This window comes from Diadema antillarum, unplaced genomic scaffold, assembly GCF_040938485.1.
Source record: "Diadema antillarum isolate AM-2024a unplaced genomic scaffold, OU_Dant_1.0 scf00000054, whole genome shotgun sequence".
Classification (NCBI taxonomy): Eukaryota; Metazoa; Echinodermata; class Echinoidea; order Diadematoida; family Diadematidae; genus Diadema; species Diadema antillarum.
In genome coordinates this window covers 928168-953882 of record NW_027270943.1, presented here as the reverse complement: position 1 = coordinate 953882, position 25715 = coordinate 928168, and the positions used below count along the sequence as shown (strand labels likewise).

The 25715-nt window shown below is 40.4% G+C and overlaps 1 pseudogene; it reads right to left on the bottom strand.

The window, feature by feature from the left end:
* Positions 1-404: 404 nt before the first annotated feature.
* LOC139715743 (transcription factor COE1-like) overlaps positions 405-25715 on the bottom strand; it is a 148952-nt pseudogene continuing 123641 nt past the window's right edge.

Sequence of the window (25715 nt, the reverse complement as noted above, 5' to 3'; positions counted from 1 at the left end):
GTAGCATTTTGCTCCATGTATTTCAGCATCTCGTTATCGTACTGAGATTGGAGCAGTTTGCTAGATTTTGATTCTTCTTACACCGAGGAATTAAAAAACAAGAGTGATATCATACATATCACATCCTCGTAGCCTCTCACTTGATTTACATAAATTACATTAAATGCAGCACAAATTGCCCTAAAGATCTGACAAAATACAGAGACAATGGAATTTAGGAAGTGGGTGTCGTCTTTCCACCCTAGAACAAAAGATCACTGGTAATGACAGAGGGGGCTTCCTGGACAAAAAGACGAAGTCACATTCACACCTCCTGTACACCTGCAATGTCCACTCAAACTTGATGTATTTAAATGTCGTCCTGATTTTGACTTTGTGAGCTGGAGGTGTGTTCTCATTTTGCTTCACTTGCCGGGACTGTCAATGTGACTGCTATAGGATGAGGCGCTACAAGTTGGGAGTGCGAACGGTCCCCCTACCCCACAAAAGGAGGGAGGTGACATCATGGCAGCATTTCCTGCAGAGAAGGAGAGAAAGAGATAAAATGTGGGGGAAAGAGAGAAGATATCATGAATATGATGAGCCATCAAAGTATGTTATACGCTACAGGAATGTGGAGGAATTCCTGATCAAGCTCATATCATGCAGTCATCAATTCAAAGAAACAAACATCTGAATCAGTCTCTTCTTTCACTGTTAAAATCAGTTTAGTTATCACATGTGTGTGTATATATATATTGATGTATGTGTGTGAATGTGTGTATATATATATATATATATATATATACACACACACACACACTAACATTATGAATATTCTATTCCATTCAAGAATAATTATACACATACACATAACTTTTGATATGACTTACTGCATTATTTGCAAATTATTATTACATAAATCACTTTAAAAGCTGTTACTTTTGTGAGGGTTTAATTTTCGCCTATTTCATAAATCACTGCAGGGCTGCAAATTTAACAACACATAAATATGTAAACAGTAAAGCAATGTGCACCTAGAATAGCCTCAACAGTGTCAAACAGCGAATACAAAATTTCACGAAAATATCTGTATCTGAAAATAACAACCCCAAAATAACAGATATAACAGTATTGAATTCCTCATAATAACATTTCTTTACTTGCATAAATATCATACAAATGTCTTGAAATTACAATTGCCACACACACTTTTCATCATAAAAACATTGAAGAGTGTCTGCAAAAACTATAGAAATGTGTCTGCAAAAAAAATAGAAAATGTCCCATAAAAAAACAGACAAATATATATATATATGGTAGACTGGCCATGGGTTAAGCTACTGAAGAAATCTTTTGGCACTGCATGTTATATGTGTTTTATCTGAACTTCTACATATAATAATCATGTACAACCATGCAGCAACATGCAAGGAAGGGTAGTGAGAAACAGGTTGGTTTGCCATCTTGGAAGTCCAGATGGCAGCAGTAGTGGATGAGGAAGGCAATAGCAGTCAAGCAAGGGGGAAAGTCACTAATAATGAATGGGATATAAAGAGTATTACTGACCACAAACAGTGGGTACAGGGGATACTTGGAAGCAGGCAAAAACGAATGAAAGATTCAATTTCTCTCTCAAATCATGCTATTGATATGCCTCTCATTGACAGCTTCTCTACGACCCAAACAATCTGTGACAACCATAAAACCACACATTTTTTAACTTTCACAAATTTTGCTAGATGACAAGATCCTCAAAAGTATCAAAAATTACTTGGACTTGTAATTTACTCGTAATTTTTTACATGGTTGGCAATTTGTGACATTTTCAAACCACAAAAACGGCCATCAGCTCCAATCACAAAAATTTCATGATGCAAAAATAAAAAAAAAATATTGGTACTTCAAATACCAGAAGTACTTCAAGATATTCTATGTTCATTCTGAACTATCAGTGTACCCAAGGGGATTATCCAGTGGCAGATCCAGGGAGTACCGCACCGGGTGCACGCCCCCCCCCCCCCCTTTATTTTTTTTTTTGCTGAATCAAGAGAAAAAAAAAATTGGGGAGGGGTGCATGTGCCCCCCCCCCCCCTTCAATTTTGTAAACGCGCCCCCTCTTTACGGAATTCCTGGATCCGCCCTGAGATAAGACAGTGGAAATAAAAGCTGCAGTAGTGCATCCTTCATGATTTCTCCTCTATTAAATGATGGACAAGCCCTGTTGCTTGATGGTTCCTGGAGGGTCAAGTACTATACCATGCAAGTTTGGTCCCATGTCAATGTTTCAGCTGTCATGTCACATTTTATGGTAAGCAGAGTTCGTCTGTCAGCAGATTAACATGAGTTTCGGTGAAAAAAAAAACAAACACTCCATACATTCATTGGTCTCGGATCCTCATTCTCCTTTTTCTTTTGTTTTTCCCTTCTCCTCATCCTGCTGCTTTGACTAATTTCCTTCATATTTCTTCTTCCTCCTCCTCCTCCTCCTCCTGCTTTTATGCTTCCTCAGTCATTGCTTCTTCACCTTTAATTTCATCTTCTCCTCCTAATCCTGCTTACTTCTTCCTCATTCTCTTCTCATTGTCGTCATCTTTGCCACCACCATCACCTCCTCCTCTTCCCCCTCCTCCTCCTCCTCTTCATTCTCCTCTTTCTTCTTGTTCTTCCTCTGTTCTCCTGTCTTCCATAATTTCTTTTTTTTTCTCCCAGTCTCTCATCCATATGATAGGGTGAGAAGAAGTGGGATTTTGCCAACATTATCTTGTCTTTTCCATGAACTCTTGTTAATGACTGACTAGCAAAGCAGTAATAAAAAGCTTAGGATAATGACATGAGGGGATGTTAATTCTGATGCTAGAATGGACACAGTCATATTATTTGCTTTTCTCTAAGAAGGAAATGCTTGGCATTGTGTTAAGGTGTTTGGTGTGTGCATACTGGAAATTCAATGCTATAGAATACTAGCACAGAACTTTACTTCAGTTAGAAGTGGATCGAAAACTTACATGTACATGAGCATGCACACACACAAACATACACGCACTCACACACATACACCCAGACACACACAGTAAAATTGGGTTTAGTAGAGAGAAGTAAAGAGTGCAAAATGAGCTACAGAAGAACAGATTGAGCTAGTGGTGAATGTAATGATATGATCAGGATTTTTAAAAAAAAGCAGAAAGGGATATATAAACAATGGATTCTGGTTAGAGTTGGTGTGCGTTCCTTCCTAACACTACTACTACACTGGCATACCAGATATATTCTTAACGAGGTTTGTTCTTCTATAGTCTTTTTGTTTTCAATAGCACATATCTAACGTAGAACACTTCCATGTCTTACTCTGGAGTGTAAAGCACAAGCAACCCACAATTACAGCATATTGACATAATATGGATGGGCAAAGAATTATTAATGTCTGTACCTTTTCATCCAAGTGAATCAATGCTTAAATCATATTTTGAAAACAACAGGAGACCCATATCAGGATTCTGACTGGTTAGAAAACATTTTCATCCGATATTCATGTTTGATGCAATCTATCTATATGTATTTTTTATTTTTAGCAATAAGATCCTGAACTTTCATTTAAATATTATTGAAATATTAACTTGTTCTGCACATTTCTGCCTTATTGAACATTTACTATCATAAGATATGACATAGTATTTTTTTTGCTCTTTGTTTAAATGTGATTTAAATTCCCATGATGTGAGTCAATTGAAGCATTCCTTACCCAGCTGTTCAACTGATCTATCCTTGATAATATTACCTACATTTTAGACACATAATGACTACTGCTTTTGATCCCTTCCATCACTGGTAACTCAAATTTAAATTTATGTTATCTGTACTCCAATGCAGTGTAATGACATGTGTGGTACCTCGCACCGCCTTTCTTGATCTCATTAGAAAGACGCGGTATATAGCATGCTAGCTATTACTACAAAGGTATATATGATAGGATGTGATGTGCATTTGGGTGTAGAATGAACACCAGAGATTAACCAATCTGACAAAACTGGGGTGAGAGAGCCCAACCTTGGGAGTCTGAAGAGTCCACATACCTGGGTTGGAGGCTGGCCCCACGCCCCCTCCTCCGCCCCCCACCACCACGCCTCCACCGGTGGATGGACTGGACGGGGAGCGGACCACGGGGGCAAAGGCGCTCCTCTGCTTAACAGCCGTGATCATGTTGGCAGGAGAGAAGGACAGAGGGCCCGAGCTGGAGGACTGATTGCCCCCAGCTGTGCTGGTGGGGTTGTGAGGATGGGACAGGGGTGGTGATGAGGGTACAATGGCTAAAGGGGTGTGGAAGGAGGGTGGGGCAGTGCAGTGCAGGTAGGGGGGGGGGGGATGGGTTGGGTAACACCAGTGATATTTGGCAAAAATAGAACAACACGCACAGGGTTTTTATCAGAACCGAGAATCAGCAAAGAATTTGAGATGAAGGAAATTTAGCATATTTTCAAAATGGGAAGAAATTGGAGATCACCTTAAAACAATTCATTTTGACAGAAAATGTAATATGGAAATTAACAATAACTCATATAGAACCACGGGGAGGGGTATAGGGTTTGAGATAACAATACACAGAGGACAGAGGACATTGGAACAGGAAGAAAATATTTATTGAAATAAAATTAGCAGATTTGATTTGAATGATGTGAATACAAAAAGAAAAGAAGCCAAATTGATGAGAGAGTTAGTTTAAGGGGAAGGTGTAGGAGGTATGTATCAGTGATTGTATCACATTTGGATGAGAGGAGAGGGATACACGGAAAGGAAGCAAAGAAAAACAAACAGAAAAGAGCATTAAGCTTTTTGGTGAGGACAGTAAATGGGCACCACAAAAAGATCAGCGCACATTTTTTTCATTACCCTGCAGAAGGAAGTGTAGATGGATTCCCCCATGAAAAAGAGATCAAAAGAACTCGCTTTGACCAATCACAGATACTTTTATCTTAACAAGCTTCGACATTGATCGTTTCCATCATTAACACCTGACCTGTAGTGTCTTTGTTTGTTTGTTTGTTTGTTTGCTCACATCACCAGCCCAGGCAATTGTCAGAATGCTAAAATTAATTTTGCCTGGCTTTATCTAGCATCAAAATCTTTCCAATCACCTCTTGTTTCTTAATTTCTTCCTTCATCCCAAAAAGGGCGATAGAAATCGCATCGATGATCCAGCTGGATTTCTGATTGATTTCTTCGACAAATACTCAATTTGGGGCCGCATGCCAGAGATTGGCTGTGACGGTCGGGAGGTGATTCATGAGCGAGTCGAGTCAGCAGGGGACCGAGTGGAGATCCTTATCACGTGAGGAGTATCCACTTCTAGCACATGGAGGCAAATCATGGGGGAGTGCGGCAGGAAAGTAGGACTGCCACCGGGCAATGAACATGGTGGAGAATCTTGGGCAGGCAAGTGGTTTTATGGGGGTGTTTACGAGGACTCTTACAACATGGGGTTACAAATCATAAAATAAAAGCTAACAAAACCATTCAGAATAACCAAAGATAAAATAAAACAGAAGGAATGTAAGAAGAAAAGAAAAACAGTTCATGGAACTGGCAAGCAAACCAAGAGTCAAAAGCAAATTGAGGACCACTAAAAATCATGGCAATGAGGGCAACTGAGAAGAAGAATGGAAGCAGTAGAGGGTGTCAATGATTTGGTAGGTTTCATGCCCCCCTCCTTCCCCCTTTCATCTCTCCCTTCTTTCACCCCTCCCCTATCCTGGTGGAAGTACCCCTCTTCCTCCAGCTCTCTCCCACCCCACTGTCGATCCTGTAGTCATTTATTACCTGTGTCCCTTGCGGCCATTAAAACAACTATACCCCTGCATCCTGTTTGCTAATGGTGCGTCACACCAGACGAGAGCAACAAGAGAGAAAAACACGTCCTACTGGTAAGAGACCATTTGAGGTATGCAGTTTTCAAAGCCAACATCTCTACTACCTGCTCACACTCAGACAATTCCTTCTCAGTCACCCCAGATCTATCTTTCTCACTCTCTCTCTCTCTCTTTCTTTCTCTCTCCCTCTCTCTCTCACACACACACAAACACACACACACACAAACTCAAACACTATCAAAACTATGTTTCTTGTTCACAATAATACGCCGTAATAATTTTATGTGTAGGAGATGATTTTACATGCCACGAGGCAAAACTGAATCAATCTGAACCAGACAGTCTACAAGCTACAGCAACCTGTCATAGCGTTCCATGGATGATGATAGATGTAATCATTCATCACTGGAAGTGTAGCAGTGATACCCTTTTTCACATCTGACTATTTCTCCTAAAATTCCTCTTTTTGAATGTACAGATAGTTCAAACAGACTAACCTACAAAGGAAGAATCCATGGTTTTGTGGTTTACCAATACCTAGATAGCAACCTGAGTTTTTGCCAGAAACTCGATCACAAACCATCTGTCTTGGCATCAGTATCATCATCCACTCATCAACTGAATCTGTCTTCAAGCTCGGTGTAGGGCAGTGCACCATCACTGAGCCCCATTCACCTCTCTGAAGAATTGGCATCCATCTTGTGAAAGATCCATCCCTCACATTAACATGGATCGTTCACTAACCAAGAAATAATTTGAGTTGGCCACCCAACCTTGCAATCGAGACAAGGACTGCCACAAAGACTGAAATGTTTGGAGATTCAGATGGTGAGATGACTGCTAAGGTCCAAATTGGGGAGAACGGCAGAAGGTGGTAACTGAAAACGGGGATACACGTCATGAGATCTTTAAAGATGACTGACTGGGAGTAGCAAAGCATGTCAGACCAACAGCTGGAATGGAAACCTTTCTGAAGGGGTCTTGAAGAGAAAAGGCCATGAAGGTTGATGGCACTGATGTCGCATCAAATCTCCTCCACTTTTCATGTCAAGACAGAAGCTTGGAACAGTTCCATAGTGGGTCCATCGTATGCAGGCCTGCCAGCATTTACACAACAAGGTCAGGGAAGTTCCACACAAAGCAACCAGGAAGATACACATTGCATTCATCTCCATACGCAATAATGATTCCAAAAGCAGAGGGGCTTTTTACATTTTCCTGTCAGTACATGGAGAGAATTCTAATAGGTTTTTGAGCCTCCTGTACAACCTCTTGAAGGTTGAGGAAGGAGACATGGCAGTCCCATCAAAACTTTCTTCCATCACTGCACCATCATAGCACAGGGTTTGTATATTCACCAGATACCAGCACCTGTTTCATGGGTGAGGTGAAGGAGGTGCCTGGTAGGCACTCTCTAGTTCCTACTGATACATCAAGGGTGAGCTCAGTGAGTCAATGGAGGCAGTCTGCAAGATGGAATAGGGTATGTTGGCACATGGCTGCGATTGGTTTGGGTAGTTTTGTATCCTGCAATCTCTATGTCATTCATTCAGGCTGCACTTTTAAATAACAGCTCGTTCTTAAAGCCAGGTAAATATCTTATTTTTTAAGTGAGTGCTGATGCTGATAAGAAAAAGGTTGCCATCTTTTTGTTGGAGCCATCTTTTCTTCCTGTTTTCTTGTTCATTTTTTTTTTTCAACCTTGCCCTATTCATGCAAAGCAAAAACAAAGGATGTGACAAGAAAAAGTTGCATATACTGCAATCAGTCTGAAAAAGAAGATGCCAATCAATGTCCATCATGGTTGATATGAAACAAATAAAAACAAATCTATCAGCAGACTGTGCCAACAAAGCCCTTTCACATCCTGCCTTGACCACTAAATGTGTAAAAAGGAAGGGAAGTGGGTTCTGGGATGAGGAGCACCTGTAGTCCTGGGGGACCATAGAGGTAGGCGGATCTGAGACTCACTTGCAGCACCGTTGAAGAGACTTGGTGAGGAGGGGACCCCCATGTTGGACAGGTTGCTGGCACTGGTGTAGCCGTTGAGGGCTGAGGAACCGGTGTAGGAGCTCGGACTGCCACCACTACTGTGTGGCGTCGAGAGGCCTGACGAGTAGCCTCGCGGTGATAGCGTACTACCAGGCTGGACCCGAGAAAAACCTACAGAGGTCAGAGGTCAAGGGGTGAGAGAAAGAGAGAGAAAGAGAGAGAGGGGGAGAAAGACAAGTTTAAGGGATGTGCACTTTAGTGGACTCCAAGAGGTATACAAAAAGAAGTCTTAAACTGATGTACGAGATAGACAAAGGGAGAGAGATGGGTTCCTAGATAGACACTGAAGATGCAGCTTACTCCCATCATATACTTCTTCCTGTCTTCATTTTCCATTCATTCCTTGTCATCTCATTCATCCGTAATATCCACCTTATGAATATTCATGACATATAAAATAGCGTTTTAATTGATAGAACATAAAATGCACTCGTATGGAGCATCATGTACATTCAAGGACTCTCTGAGGAACGGTTTGAGACATGGCACGGGAGTCTTGGGAGAGCGTTTTGAGGTTCCTTACAGCATCGGCGGACGATAACAATGACACATGCAAAGAGAGAGAGAGAAAAAAAAGCAATTGCATATAAAAACTTTCTGCAAGACACTTGGAGGGATCACCAAGTTAAAGGACGGGAGAGGAAGAGAGTGGGGGGCCCTGTCGACGACAAGACAAATACAATGCCAATTCCCCTCAGACCTGTGTGACAAGCACCGGAGCTAGGATTTTATACCTGTACCTTGACTCACTTCCCGTGAATTAAATCGCGGGCTATTATGTTCATAGGAGCACTGGTTTCGCATCTTACGGGCCGACGTGATGACAAATTTGTTCAAACACGAAATCTGGTAATGGGAGTTGGCACGGCAGTGCAGATGGAGGGAGCGACAAGCCCCAACAGTAAATTGCAAACACATTTCTCTCTCACTGATGCATAAAGCGAGAAGAAGCAAGTAATAACCAACTCAGTTTGAAAGGAAAGGAAAGCAAGATTAAAGCCTATTTATGCTGGTAGGAAGTACTACCCCATCAACTATGAATCGTGTGAGGAAAGATCTCTTATCCATATTTTTTCCAGAAAATTAAACCAAATGACTGACACTAGGCCAGCACTGCCCAAGAAACGAAACTTGCCTGGGCCTAAGCATCCAATCTGGTTCCTGATTTTAATTGATTCCTCTTTATCTAACACGGAAAACAATGTGTTTCTTATCGACTCATATGTCTCAATACCAGATGATGAGATCACGCCACGCAAAAATGGGGCCACTCAATTATCCGTCATCTCCCACTGTAAGAAAGTACTACTAAGTTTTGATATCTGGAGATAATGGCATCAAATCAGGGTTGATCATTCAATCATGTTCATATTGGTGAAACAAATGTCAGGGGAAGCTAAAATTGATGGAACATGCCAAGATATATATCTTCACTTTTTCCCAACTGACCTCTTCTAATAATATGGAGACAATGACCATAGGGAAAGAGTCTTCTTTAAGCATCTACAAGAAGTGAAGCAAAATATGGGCTGCAGGAAAAAGGACTTTATTCATAGCCTGCATACAGATTGAGTCAATAGATAGCAGTATATCTGTATGTGCATACTCCTCTTACCAGCCTTAACCCATTCCATACTGATTTCTGAAATCCCCATAGATTTAGTACACAGGCCATCAGATTCCCATATGGAACACATTAAGTGGACTACTTCAGTTGTTCACCACTCCAAAATTTTTCTGTGATGCAAACTTGATTCACTAAGTACTAAACTACACACACTCACACCACTAGAAAAATCACACACAAACACACAGATTTTAAAATTTCCTATTATCTATTACCAGTAGGGAGACTAAATACTGTCAAAAGACGGATCCTAATACAGTGACAAAGAAATTCAGTAGCCATTGTATATTTGCAAATGCAGTCTGATATCTCACCTATAATGGAAATATTTCTACCAAAGGACCACTAATCCCCCTCTCTATCCATGAATACGCCCATTCCCATTTATCAAGTACATGTGTTTCTCGTTATGACGAAACCTCCATTTTTCAGACAAATGGAAGTGCAACTAATGATAATATTCTGCAGCATTCTACAAAAGGTCCTTTGGAATTTATCTTTCATTTATCATAAATGGATGCAATGCACGTACCACTTCAAAAAAAAATTGTGGTAACGTGAATATTCAGAAAGTGACAATGACAAGAATTTCACTGCAAGTTAGTTAATTTTTCATCTTTACTCTTGATTTTACATTCAGTTTACACTGCCTAAATGAAAATATTTTCTTTTTCTCTCATGTGAGGAGGCATGATAGACTTGACCTTACCTGAATGTTGGTCGCCATCATGTTCCACCGCTAGCTGGCTGCCGAATGAGTTCATGGGCACGAGGCTGCCGGCTGAGGTGTTGTTGAGGGGCCGGTGACCTGGGCGGACCAATAGGAAGCTGATTCCTTGGCATGCTGTAAAGCGCCTCCGCAAGATCTGCCGCTCTCTTCAGGATGATTTCCTGAGGAAAAATCAAAAACTTCTTGTGAGGAACTTGTAGATATTGGGTCTCACAATCCCACACACACAGCAATTCAGTAACCAGGCTAAAAATACTACATATACTCAGAAAAAAAGAAAGAAAAATCATACAGGATCTGACCTGAAAATGTGATGTGAAACTTGATAACTTAATTTTCCCTGATCCAAAGGTTTGAATTATACTCTAAACTCTTTGGACAGTTTTGATTACACATGTTATATGACAGTGTTTGGCATATTGTACACTTCTTTTTTGCATTAAGTCATCTTGATTGTACTCCATCTTGAATACACAGAATGCCAGACAGTTATCAGTTCAATAGAGACGTTATGTCAATGACTGGGACGCTCACCATTTTTGACGATTCAGAATTTAGATACCGGTACTGGATATTCTAGTTAAAAACCAGTTACTCTCATCATGGCAAAAATGAATGTTTTGGGGTAAGAATTATCTTGGCAAATCTTGCGATTTCACCACAAGGAAAGCAAAAACATGACTTTGAACATAAATGTGTGATTTTAACATAATCTACTGTCTGTATTAGATCTAGTCCTAATTACCTTGACCCACCGACTGTGGCAAGCTCATGGTCCTGCAGACTATAGAAATTTTCAGATTTGCATCAAACAAGTTGATAAACATTGTTTCAGTTCATAACTCATTATTACTGCCTGTGTGTCAAGATCTAAGAAACGATATGTTTACAGTATTTGGCAAGGTCCTTAGCTTGTGCATCACAGCATTGTTACCAGCTCACCTTCGGCAATCTGTCCGGATCACCAGGATGCCGCGGTACGAGCTTACTCAGTCGCTGGAACCCGTAATCTATCGTCGGCTCGGTCAGTGACACGTAGACGAACCTGCCCGGCGCCCCCCTTGCAGAATTGCTTGGACTTGTATGACAACGTGACCTCTACCACCCCAGGGATGTGTCGCGGTGGGGTCTGCACCCTGATGGCATGTGATGTGATAAGCTATGGAAAAGAGGGAGTGCAAAGCAAGCTGAGTCAAAGAAAAGTAGAACATAACGACCAATATAAAGAACAGGTCAAAGACAATGAGAATTCAGTTGCAGGACAAGATAATAAACAAATGAATGAATGGCTTGCCTTGATCATATAATTGGTGCTGAAATTACTAAATTTTCTATGTGTTTCAATTCTCGTCCAGGAAGTACGAAATAACTTGCTGAAGAACGTGACTTAGGCCTAAAGAGTAAAATGAGGTGCTAAAATACTAGTGCATGAAATTCCATGATGAATAACGTAGGATTTATCATAAACTCAATAGTTAAAAATCACTGCAACACAGATGCTATATTTCCAGGGTATTTTGAAGTACAACCAGTCCAACTACTAAATACAATGAACAATGCATTGGAAATACAAATACCTATTTATAGATATTCCTAGTTACGTCCACACCCTTTTTGACCTGAGTAAACTTTTACATAAAAGTTGTGCAGTTACATCCAGGACAGCTTTTAATGTTTGCGATATTTTTCCCTTGGCCCACAGCAAATTCATTAAGCAGGGAGGAAGTGCAGTTACTGTCTTCTCCGTGGCTACCCCCGCTGCCAAAAGTCACTGCACACTGACAGAGTGCATCGGGCACAAACTAGTGAGTAAGAGAGGCTCGCTTTAATGACAGATAATTGTGGCAGATTGCCGTGTCCCAACCCCACATCCACCCAAAGTTGTTGCCATGGCAACCCAGCTCCCAGTGGGCCATCCAAAATCATGGACACACAGTCCCCTCGTCATGATTCTTCTTCTTCTCCTTCTTCTAAAACCTGCCACTTCAAAAATCCCCCCCCCCCCCCCCAAAAAAAAAGGAGAAATCTTGCATCATTTGCTGCAACTTCTGGTTTTGATCATCTTGTAAATACACACTTAAAAAGATAGATGATGAGAGAGCTGATGACGTACAAGAAGAATGAGGTCCACAATGTGCTCTGTTTATTAATACCATACGTATCTCCCCTCTTTGTCTTCTTCTCTCTTCTCTCATACATCATCATCAGCATGACAATGTTCTCTATGCCACTAAACTCTCTTCATCTCACACAGCCAAGCTTTTGAGTATGAAACTCATTATCACTTCTTTCCTCATTCGCCTGGGCCCCGTTGAATAAAAAGCTGAAATCAAACATACGTCACAATATCAAATATATGTCAGTGGATACTCAGATACTCTGATTGGCCGATACCTGACATATTTTTTTTGATTTTCTGACTTTCGTTTGATTGCAATCTGTTTATGCAAACAGGGCCCTGGACCCTTAGCTTTACAGAGGATAATTACTTCAATGCATATACAGCTATTACATGAAAATGATCATGATTACCATTTGTTTCTGAGAAGGAATGTGTCAGTGATTAAAACTTTCAATAGTTTGATCCTGAAACATTGTTCCATATATATCTCTTTCTTTCTCTCTTTCAAATTTTTTCAAATTAATTTGAGTGAAATTACCAAGGTTTGCAATGCCGTTGGTTTTTTTTTTTAGCCTTGCAAAATTCTGGTCTGGCTTTGACTGTCTTTTTATGCTCATTTTTTTGTTTACTTTCTCCCTTCTTCTTCAGGGAGGGAGGGAAGAAGGGGTGAGGGAATGATCTTAAACGACATTTTAACCTTGTCAGACACAGTAAATGTCAGAAACAATTACGGAGTATGATTGTATTAAGAGCAGAGTCCACTGGGGGTAATGCACTCAGAAAGTTCCCTTTTCAAATGATGCAACAGTTTTGTGATACGCTGTCTTGGAATAGTCCATTCCTGCCAATGTAGCATGCTTTTCCTTAGCAAATCTTGATAGATTGGCTAGATAGACTATTTGACTCGATTTTAAGTTTTTATTCTCAGGCATCTAGAGGATGACTTAGCAGGCAGTGGGAATGACAACGGTAAAATCTTGGAGGAATTTTTCAATCATGAATGGTTGAAAAGTTAGCGATTGCCCTAAAAGTTCTCAAATGTCTTACTATCATGCCGAATGCCACCCTGATGTAACATATTAGAAAGAGGAGAAAAAAGTTGCCGAGGAGAAGTTTCCCTGTGCCTGTTTGAATGTTTCTGTAATCATTGCTACACCTGACAAAAGGGCTTTTCAACATAAGTTACATTCAGATGAAAAAGCCTTAACCTCGAGGTTAAGTTTGTAGTTAGGGGACCGTGTAGACACACTCGTAGTTAGCTAGCCTCGAGGTTAGCTCGATGTTAAGAGCCACAAGATATCTTATGGTTAGTGCTCTAGCCACGAGCCGCAGGGGGGGGGGGGGGGTCCCCACTTGTAGTTAAGCACCGTGTGGACACAAAAATCAACGCACTCAAAGGGGCAGGAGTTTAACCTCGGGGTTTCCTAACCTCGAGGTTAAGGTTCGTCTTGTGGACGCTAGTCGAAGTTAGGGGGTAAGAGCTTAACCTCAAGGTTTCCTATAACCTCGAGGTTAGGGCTTGTCGTCTGAACGTAACTATACAGTCTGACAACTGTCATCACTGCAAAATTTCCATGATGGAAATATTTGAACTCAATGAAATCTTGTCCCAAAGTATTCTCAGGAAGGTGTGTACAGGAAATGTGTGTTATAGCAAAAATCAGCTTAATTGTCCTCAACGGGTTAAACGGTCAACAGGTCTCACCTCACTCCACACTATCATGCTGCCAAACACCACCTGCAGCCCGTCAAAGAAGTTGTCGCCAACGATGATGACTGTGGCGCCCCCTGTAGTCCAACCCTCGCTGGGGACTGATGGCCTTGATGCATGGCGTAGCTGTAGGGTACGCACAGTTCCAGAATGGGTAATGGGAGGTACCTGTTTGTTTGTATATATTTCACAATGCCACGCTCTCAATTTCATGCAAAAATATATGAATAAAACATGAATATGAATTACGACACTGTACAGCTGTTAGTCATTTTAGTGAAGCGTCAGTACAGATGCAACAAGGGATACAAATAATAGGAAAGTGTCAAAGAGAAGGTAGGCCAAAAATGCATACATGGGCAAGATTCAACAACGATATAAATATGAACTAGTCAAACCAAACAGTTTCATATATGACAAGCCACAAGCATTATTTAGACTATTAACAGATGTGACATTACATTAGAATAAGCTCAGCAATCTTTCAGCAAGTTTGATAACAATGATACGTATAAATTCATCATGAAAATGAGAAGGTAATAGGAGTCATGCAGGAATGTGACAGCACAACATAACATGCAACTGATAGATACAAGCAAAACTGGTCAATTCCAATCCACGAACTATGATCATCAAGAACGTGCTCAATGTCAGTGTTTTGCATCTTGTCTCAAAACGACAAAAATTAGCAATTGCTACCAATACAGGCCCATTTTTTTTCATTCATCATGTATCATGCCAGTAAACTGACATGCACATCAAATATTTTAAAACTTCACAGACCAGAGCCCTGTTGTGTAAAAAAGGTAAAATCAAACATATGTCAGAAAATCAAAACATAAGTCTGGTATCAGCCAATCAGAATTGAGTAATCAGAGGACTTATGTTTGATCTTAACTTCGATGCAACAGAGCCCAAAACAGGTAACCCTTTGACAGCTTGTAGTGCAAATTGGACCTGAGGACTTCATGGCATTGTACATACTGTCTAAAGTCCCTGGTACAGAAAGACTTAATTTATTCATATTCAAGCATGTTCTTGGAGCTAGTGCAATTCAGGTGACACACTATTCATCCTGTCAATTCATGGATAGAGCTGGGTTTTATTGAATATAAATGTATATTTGCTTAATTGCTGCTAGCTAAAGTCAGCTTCTATGTTGCCAGGGATACCCTAGGCAAAGGAGAAAGCACAACTAGATATGAATGCATGATCATTCTGGTTTCAGAAATGAGTTCACTGTATATAATATTATATAATAGAGCTTTGTTACATATTTGTGTAACAGCACTATCCCTCACTTTTGTCATGCATAAAACATTACATACACACACACACCAAAAAACATATTCCTCTAAAATATCAAACATTCTCTTTCATCGGTGACACAGCTTGGTCACAGAAATGGTCATAGCATGACTTAAGTGACATTCCACTACAATAAATCTGCTATTACTTACTACTACTACTACTACTACTACTACTACTACTACTACTTCTTTTACTGCTACTACTACTACTGCTACTACTACTTCTACTACTACATCTACTACTATCACTACTGCTGCTACTACTACTGCTACTACTACTACTACTACATCTACTACTATCACTACTACTACTACTACTACTACTAACTTACTGCTGCTGCTGCTGCTGCTACCGCTACTGCTACTACTACTACTACTACTACTACTACTACTACTACTACTACTACTACTACTACTACTACTACTACTACTACTACTAATACTAATACTACTACTACTACTACTACTACTACTCTTTTTCTACATATCTACAACTTCTATCTCTACAACTACAACTGCAACTACTATTACTGCTACCACCACTATTACTCCTATATCTATACTAAAAGGGATATATTGGTGCATGGTTCTCATTTTTGCTGTGGCTACTACTGACCTCCTTCTGAAGGGTCCAGTCTTCTTGCTCGCCTGCCATGTTTGGAGTTGTTGTGTACAAACATGTTATCGGACATCGCCAGCACGTGGCCATCCACGTTGGGCGTTGATGAGATAACCACCTGCCAACAGACATATACTTGAACTTGAATTAAATTCTAAACAAGTGTAGCACACACACACACACACACAAAAAAAACAATAAGGTGACTGCATCAATGCTCAATTAAGCCTTTGGACATTCAAATACCAAGGTCAAGTAACCCAAAATGTGACTGGTTTTAGACCACATCTACTCTGTAAGACACCACTGTTACATTCCTTATCTTTTTAATTTAATCAATCAAAGACATTCAGGAGGCCATCTCAGAAAATCCTTCACATTAGTTGATAGAATCAATAATGAGGGTGTATGAGTTTATACACTTTATAAAGAATATCCTAAAAGTCTCTCAGGACAGTAAAACTAACGTTTTATATTAGTCAAAGCGAGGGAAATTTTCGAATTTTTTTTCTTAATCATCAAATTAGAATTCTATGTAATGTTTAGAAATAACTAGAATAATATTCTAGTTATTTCTAAATGTTACATAGAATTCTAATTTGATGATATAGTAACTTTAGTGTCTAATAAGACTCAGCATTCTGAACTATAATTTCCAAACTTGTGAACAGTTAACTCACTGCGTTCAAACAAGCATCACAGTAACCCAAATGTATTTTCATGGCGATTCCTTCGTGTTGCCTTTTTTTTTCATGTCAACCCTTTATCTATTCTCATTTTTTTAATGCTGTGAATATTCACCTGAAATCTCCGCATGTCTCGAGGATTCCCTGCATTTTTCAAACAGTTCTGGTTGCACTTTAGGAAGAACTTGAGAAAAAATCTGAAAGTAACAAAACAGGAAAGGAAATGTATGCATTCCTTCAGTAGAAAACATAATAATTCCATTTTCCACGATGATATTCAAGTCTATTCATAGATATGTAATATAGGCACATAAACCAAAATATCTCCCTCCCACAAATAACGTTTGAAATATAAGCTCATGGTTTTATTTCATCCATGTGTCTTTCAATGATTTTTTTTTCTATATATCTTTTTTTTTTTGTATTTTGTATGCAATGAAATAAGACGTGAAGTATCATGTTGATGCTTTCTTGGGAACTCAAGTTTTTGTCGGGTAATCTTGACTTGTTTCCAAATAAAAATGTTAAGTCACTGCTATCATTTTTGGCTGTTCTTCATTTCTGGGTCTGCGATGATGGACATGACCTTTCGGAGGCAAGGATCCCGGGAGGGTGCCGTTCAAACAACTGAATCATTTCGACTTGGATTCAATTAAGTCTCAGGTGGCATCTATTATTAAAACTGTGACACCCTTTCCCCATTGTCGGAGGAGCTCCACATAAGGATGGGGTGTGCTTCAGATCGCTGAGACGATCCTAACGATGATACTGATTAATGAAATACTGGCTGGAGTTGAGGAGATAAGCTTCACGGGGACTCGTATAAAAACAAGCTGTGCTTCATCCTCGCACATGGCGTGGATCGCATCTCAATCGCGGAACTGGTCATCCTGCAGGTTATTTCAATACCGCTTAGATTTCCATCTGCTCATCTCTCGTATTCTGAATCTCGGAGTTTGGCCATCCTGCCATAAATCAAAAGTCACATGACTGTTAGCGATGTGACATTCATGTGCCACTTTTGGTAGCATCCATGAGTCCTTCCATCCATCCTTTCAGCCTGCTATGAAACCACCTGCTTGCAGTGATAGCAGTGTAATTCATATTCTACACAGGCAGGCTTTTATGTGACTTTCCCTCTCACATAGGCAGCTTCATAGGTGATGTCACACATACTCATTATGAACATGCCTAAATTTTTCAATTCCTACAATGCTTTATGGTGATGCAGTCACAGTGGCGGATCTAGGTGGGGGCACACTGGGCGTGCGCCCCCTTTATTATTTTTTTAAACAAAAGAAATAAAAAGAAAAAATAGAGGAGGCGTATGCACCTTCCCCCCACCCCCTTTATGGAATTCCTGGATCCGCCCCTGATTCACATAATCTTAAATACAGAAAGTCATTACTACCTTGTCTGGTAATTTATATGGCAACATGACATTTCAAGGAACTGTGCCATTGATAGTCGAGGCTTTGTGGCTTACAAAAGAAAGAGAAATGAAATAGCTGGCCCCTAAAATGGCTCGTAGTAAGAATATGTCTTGATGTACCTGTTTTGTTACAGGTTTCACTCATACGTCTGTTCATGTACAATAATCTGATGTCTGCATTCAATGTGGTGTGAGGAAGTGTTATTATCTTCATATCTTTTGTTAAGAAGATCATCCGAATTCAAAAGTACATGATGACAGGATGTCAAGATGGATAATTCCATGTTAGATTTCACAAATGGTATCAGGCTCATCTATGCAAAGTTCATCTTTGCAAACGTTGTGAAGAGTGACTGGTTCAATCTTTCTTTTGTTTTGGGATTGCTGTTGTTTTTTTTTTTGCATTTCATTAATTAGCCTACACTCAATATAAAGAGCCCAAAACCTTATAGAAAGGTCCCAAAATATATTCTAAGGGTCAAACACCCTTCCTATCCCCAGTTTCCTCATGTTCATGCACCTGCACCTTTTGTATTGTAAAAGTGAATAATGGTTGTAATGCTTTCAAGCTTTACTTTTGTGTTAACCCCTGCAAACCCATCAAAACATTCCATAAGAGGAAATACAATTTATATTGCTCATTGCTTACGATAAGCCTGAATTATATCATACTAATTTGTATAATGCCATCAAAATGTAGTTTCACTTTATCTATTTTTTTCAATAAAAATTTTTATTGATAAAAAAAGTTGCAGAAACTAATGAATGACATGAAATGACATTAGCATTGTTTTTCTTTGTTCAAGTAGTGACCTTTGAACTGAAACTACAAAATCCTACTCCAAGTCGGTGAGAGCAGTGATACCTCCCCTCCCATCACTGTCACATCCCCCTGAATCAGACTGATGAAAGGTTACCTACTTCACCCTCTCTTCCATCCTTACTGTTAATTCCCCAGCTGCCCAAAGTTTTTTTGGGGTGCGTGAAAGTGGGAAATTATCCACATCTCCCCTATGGACGCATATTTACATTGCCAACTCATGACTGGAGCAAGCTTGCAGGAGTAGAGATAGAGAAGGACAGATAGTAAGCGAGAGACAAAGAGATAGATTGAAACAGAGAGAGAGAGAGAGAGAGAGAGAGAGAGAGAGAGAGAGAGAGAGAGAGGAAGAAAGGAAAAGGAGAAGGAAGAGTAGAGATTACCCCCAGGTGTTGGGGGTGGAGATGGGCGAGACCGAACATCTTCATTGTCTGATGATATCAGCCACCAGAGGAGCAGCAGACCAGTTTATGTAAGCAGGGGAGGCCGGAAGATGAGCATGCACAAACCCATCCACGCACATACTCACGTACATGTGCACCATGCACATAGACTCGAACATAATGGCACAGCTATCATGACAAAGCCTTATTCACAAGTCTTTTTCTTCATGAGAAAGGTGAATTTAAAAAAATAATAATAATCTGGTAATCAATGGTTAATCAATCAATTATTGCCTTCTGGTGCTACCTTAAATGATACCACTGGATATGATTTTAGACTACTAGTATAAAGACATAGGTAACTTGGACATGATCTGCCTAAATGGAACTTTGTGACAAAAAGAAAAGAAATAGAAAGAAGCAGGAAAACCTAAACATCTCAAGAATGAGAAGAATTCAATTACCATTTGCTCTCCTACAAACTACGGAGTAAAGAGAAAAAAAAAAATCACTTTCACATATCCTAATCCTAAGCCATTCATGTCATCTCACAGAGAATTGTGAATGATCACAAATTGAACCTCCTACCATAGAAAATTCAACCCTGCTGCATTTAATGGCTGAATCTGATACCGGTCTTGACATCTTGGAAGCCTGGGTATGAAGTATTCTTTTTTGATGGCTGCATATCCACAAGACATTCCTTCCAGTCCTCAGAAGATGGATAAATTCCTGCTGTCACTTCACCTCAGTACTCCTCCTCTCCTTTCTTTACTCATCTATCACTTCATCCTTCATCCATCCATCCATCTCTTCTTCCATCCATTTCTTTATCCATCCCTCTATCAGTTCTCCCTGCTTACCAGCATTATGCTCGATGCCAGGCATCTCCTCTTCCTCCTCACCATTATTCTCCTCCCCTTTGCTGTTGCCTCCGGCAACCAGTGATATGCACTGTATCTGTTTACATCGCCATTACTGAAAATTAATGAGATTTTCTCCACTGTTCTCTGATTTCTTTCTTGTTGGATCAGTACCCGGGTCAGATCTAAATCTCATTCAAATTTCATTGCAAATGGGAGATTTTTTCCCCCCCCCTCCCCTCCATAAAATGTTCTGGAACTCCACTCCACTCTGACCATATCCAGATGACTGTGTGCATGATAATGATTGGATGGTTTAAAGAGATATTTTCTACCCTTTGTCACATTGTGTGTCTAAAATTGCAAGAAAATGCGGGAGGATGCTCTCAGTGTAAAAGATGAAAGCTTGATAGAAGCCTTGTAATGACATGGAATTAAAATGCCCTGCAAGCAGAATAAGCGAGATGACACAAAAGATATAGTTAAAATTTGACTTCATTTGCATCCATCTGGTTTCTTCCAAACGAACCTGGACTTATCACAAGAGTCGGAGGGGCCAGGGGCGTGAATATTTTAAAGGCTGCTTCAAGCAATACACGAAATCTGATACATGGGGCTAAGAGAGGTGCCTCCGACACATCGGAAAGTCTGCTTAAGCTTGCAAATGAGTTTTAGCCTCTCCCGGTTATCTTGGAAATCGAGTTTGGAGGATTTTTGCACCGTCTGACTTCCATTATTTAAGGTGCGCGCTGATTTTTTTTTTCAATGAGAATATAATGAGTTCCCATTTTGCTCCCAGCCTTTTGGAGGGGAAAGGGTGGATATTTAGTCTCCCTATCAAAATATCTTCATTCAGCAAATGCATCGTAGATTTGAATGGAGTGTCTCCTCTTGAAGTTGGACTGACATCAAGTACACCCAATCCAAGTGGGTTTGATATTTTTCCACAGATGCAATATAATGCATAAAGAGGTTATAATGAGCTACATGAGACACCTGCTTAAACCAGGTGATAGAACTTAACCTGTCATTCAATATGCTCCATATAACTCTAGAGGAATCGAATTCAGATTAATAACTCATGAAACAACACACATAGATGCCAGATGTATCAGGACGCAGGTCTACAGACAACCTTTTGAAGAACTCATTTTCATAACAACTAAAAATATAATATCATTTGCATATTTGCTAGAAAGAATATTCCACTGTTATAATATACTAAAAGTAAAATTTTGGTGTATCTTTTAATTGCCTGTGTCCCTTTACCACTAAAATATACAGAGAAAAATTTTGAGATCCTTCCACGTCGCACTCAAACCCATAAATCGTGTCTCCACTGATATGCTCTCTGACGATAAATCCCCGTTTTTAATGGGACCTGCAGACCAGTAACCCGGGCGCTGACGAAATATTCACCGGCACTTTGATTGCAATAAAAAGCAGATAAGCTGGATGATTGTTGTTATTCCTTACACGTTAACTCAAGAGGGGTCCCTCCTTCTAGCAATAAACAAGCCATTCCTACCCTGTGTCCTAGCAGAAGAGAATTTGATACTTTAATGGTTAATGTAGTTCCAGTAATGGGAAAGGCTCTCTTGCCATCTGTCTTCATATGGCAGAGCTAGATGGTATAGGCCACTTCAAACTCGCTGCTCTCATCTTGAACCTCCTCATGTGAGATGTATACATTATCCTGTCACAAATGCTTCTGATTGTCACAGTATTCAACCTCCCCCTCCCCCCCCCCCCCCCCCCCCCCCCCCCCCCGGAAAAAGGGGGGAGAACTACGATCATTGCTAGTACAGTATACGGCACGGACAGCGAGCACTTTTGCATGGGCAGGGTACATGAAGCATGTCATAAGCGAAACAGCGCAGACACTTTTTCCCCCTCCATTACTAGGCTCCCCAGCAGTGGTGTAAGGTGTTAGATTTATGGAAATTGCAGGAGATAAAGAGACAATGAAAAGCAAAGGTATAGAATGCATGGTGGTAGAGCAGAGAGTGGCGCACAAGTACCTCCAACGTCTGATGAATTTTGAATGAAGCATTATGGGAAGTCAGGCTTCGTTTATTATCAAATTACAGCGAAGGGAAAATGAGAAGAGAGAGTGAGCATAGAGTTTTGAGGTTTCCTTGTCGCTGTTAATTCACCACTTTAATTCATCATAAATCACTCTCGAAAACTTAAGATGGATTAGGCGCCGAGATGCTCTAAGCACTGCAGGTCAATATCGTCTCTGATAGAAGGGGGGGGGGAGAGCGATGCAGTGTTCCACCTCACAAGAACACTGATGATCATGACATAGATGACAAAAGACGAAACGCAGAAGAGGAAAAGCGATTAAGTAGGAGAAAGTATTAAGAACGACTATATCATGTCTATGTCAGCGCTTCAACTTGCAGAGCTCTGAGATGGAGAGGGCCATGGCTCGACTCGATGTGTGGAAACTCGAAAAATACACAAGACTATTATGGGGTGAATTTGAGTGAGGGCGTGATGTATCTCCTGCCTGACTAGCCTCGATATGAATATCCTCACGCCTGGCCGACCTGGGGGCAGGGAGAATACATCAAGTGTGTCCGTTTCCCCTTCTTGCAGATAAAGCTCTGTGAAATTAAAAATAAACAGATTTCCTGATCACCACACCTTGCAGGGATGATGGGGCATGTCACACTCTGCCACTTCATCCAGTTATCTTACCCTCTGCTAACCAGAAACGCCATCAAAGACAGCAAGCAATCGGCTTCGGCTCCGCTGATGGGTATACCCAAAGCATTTTCCATAGAGGCCACGGGAGAAAAGATAACACATCTGGAATTATTTTTACCATTTAACCGTGGATAACTGCAGTTCATTCAATGATGTCAAGAGATCACTGACAATATTCAAGGAGATAAAGGCCTTGGTACCTATTTCAAATATTTCATGATTTACAATCATTATCTTGACTTCACATCAATGTATCAATTTTTTTTTTTTTGATAGAGTCATGAAGCTTATTACCAAGCTAAACAAAGGAATTCTCGGCACTTCTAAAAACACAGAAGAAACGCTTATCAATTCATCACTTTCAATTGACACAAAATCCTGTTTCTGAGGAAATGAACCTTTAAAGCTGAGAGGAGGGCTATATCGCTGCATGAGTCTTCCTTCATAACTGCACGGTGAAATGGAATATGCTTCACCCTGGCAACAAAATCTGGAGCAGATGGTCCAAATTTTAAGGTCCAAAATCCCTACTTAGGGCTGCGTCATGCATCAGTGGTTGGCAATTCAACAGAGTCAGAGCTCTGATATTTGGGGGGGGGGGGGGAGGGTAGGGGAGGGCAGGCTCTCAACTTTGGTAGAACCCCGATGAGAGCGGAAAAGAGGCACCCACCATCAACTTTTCAAGCAGCCAGCAAGCAAAGCATGTTAAAGCTTGGGTTTGCTTGGACTCACTCATCGCGCTCTACATGATTTCTTCATATCGTCAAACACAGAATATGCTATCATAATTTCATGAAGCTATTACATGCTCCAATTCATGCTCACTGTGATCAACATGGAGGCAGAGATATAATGTTTTTTGCCATTGTTCTTTGTAAATACGACATCCTTGGCTTTGTGACATCTTGTTACCTTTTCCCTGTGTTGAAAAATAGCATAAACCTGAAGAAATGCTAGAACCCACTTTACATAATATGCAAAGCCAATGCAGACTTGATAAAAACACCATCATGGACTTTGGCTAAAGACACAAAACTGATGCAAACTACTTGGTAGCCCAGATTATTAGAACAATGCAAATTGATGTAAAGGACACCATTTTTCCAATCATGACATCTTGAAAAGAAAGTAAGTTAATCTCTGCAAGAAGGTAAATGGGAGGATTTTTAGAGACCATTGTATTACCTCCTCATCTCTTTGCAATACATGGGTGCTGCTAGTATCCCTGTTTGGTGAAAACGTGTATAACTTTAAAATTCTACAACTTTCTTATTGAAGGTCTAATTTTGATGAAATCTCTGCCTTTCTGTTTGTTTTTTACTCTATTCATCTAGGCCAACATGAACACGGAATGGCTTCACATTTTGAAGAAACCACAAACCATTGTCAGGTATTACTGCTCTCGGCCACAATAGCTGCACTGTGATAGTGTTGGTACAGTGAAAATAGTGACATTTTTACATTTAATTTCATGTAGGTGTAGAGTTGTTCGGCTTTATGCAGAGTTGTTAAAGCCTCCCTCATTCATAGTTTGGACTCTTTGGAAGAAACACAAATGTTCCTTCCACAACCAAGTCATCATTTTGATAACTAAAGTAATATTTTGGTGAGAAATTTGACTTATCCCAACACAGCTTATAAGCAACATAAAAGTATTCTCAAAACACAAACACACTATGAATTAATGAAAGAATTTTCTTTAAGAATGGTTGATATTCTGCAAATTTAGTCTTCATCCTTCCACATTAGTAAAATGTCCCATTTAAATGTTATCCGAGGTATTCATGGTTTTGTGCTCATTCATTTTAAATTCTGATCATTTGTTTTTGTAAGGTATTGACACTGAATAGAAATAATGTAAATGTTGAAAATGAAATTAAAGATGGTCTATTTCTTCAATTGCACTGAGAAAAAAAAATGGTAAGCATGGAAACAAGAAAATACCAGAGATACAATGAGAGTCAGTCAAGTTTATGCAGCATTTTGCGCCAGTTTTATCTGCTCTCCCAGTAGACTTGGGTAGAAATGGCATGTTTGCAAACAAACCCAGTACCCTAGGCACTGCTGGACTACTCTTGGGCCCCCTGAAAAGACAACACCAGACTATCCTCAGAGACACTACCAGTCTGAGGGGTAACCTGTGACAGAGATAATTTCTCTGGCAGAACACTGGGAGAAGAACATCCACGGAGTGGTGATGACGGGGGTGCTGGTAGTGATGATGATGGTGGTGGTGGTGGTGGTAGTAGTAGGATGGGGTGGGGTGCTTGTGGAAAAGACATGAGATGGGGTGTGCATTAAAACAGTGTGTTGAATATGAAATTAAGATCGACTCGGGACTGATCAAATTTTTATGAGCCGTGGCAGCAGATTGATATCATAGACTCCTCGCCAGGTCATTGCCGGAGTGACGAAGGGACGGAGTTACGTCTCTGGAGGAAATTATATTTCATTTTCACAGCAAGTGGCGAGAAACTCGAGGAGAAATCTGACCACTCCGCATGGTTGTGGAGTGCTCTTTGATTGCGGGTAGTGGATGGCAAGGCACTGGATTGGCTGGTTTAACTGGTCTGCCACTATTGATCTTTCCATTAGAGATTTTGCAGGGGTAATAGTACCCCCCCCCCCCCCCTTGAACTGAAAGCACTTGAAGGAAAGCCGGATTTGGGATGGCCTATGCAGCCACCCTCGATTTGTCATGTTTTGGACCAAATACGCTTCAAGTAGGAACACCCTGACACTACGTGCATCGTTTTCCCGTGGCTTGCTGATGAACAGGGATGCCCAAATGTCTGCCATATA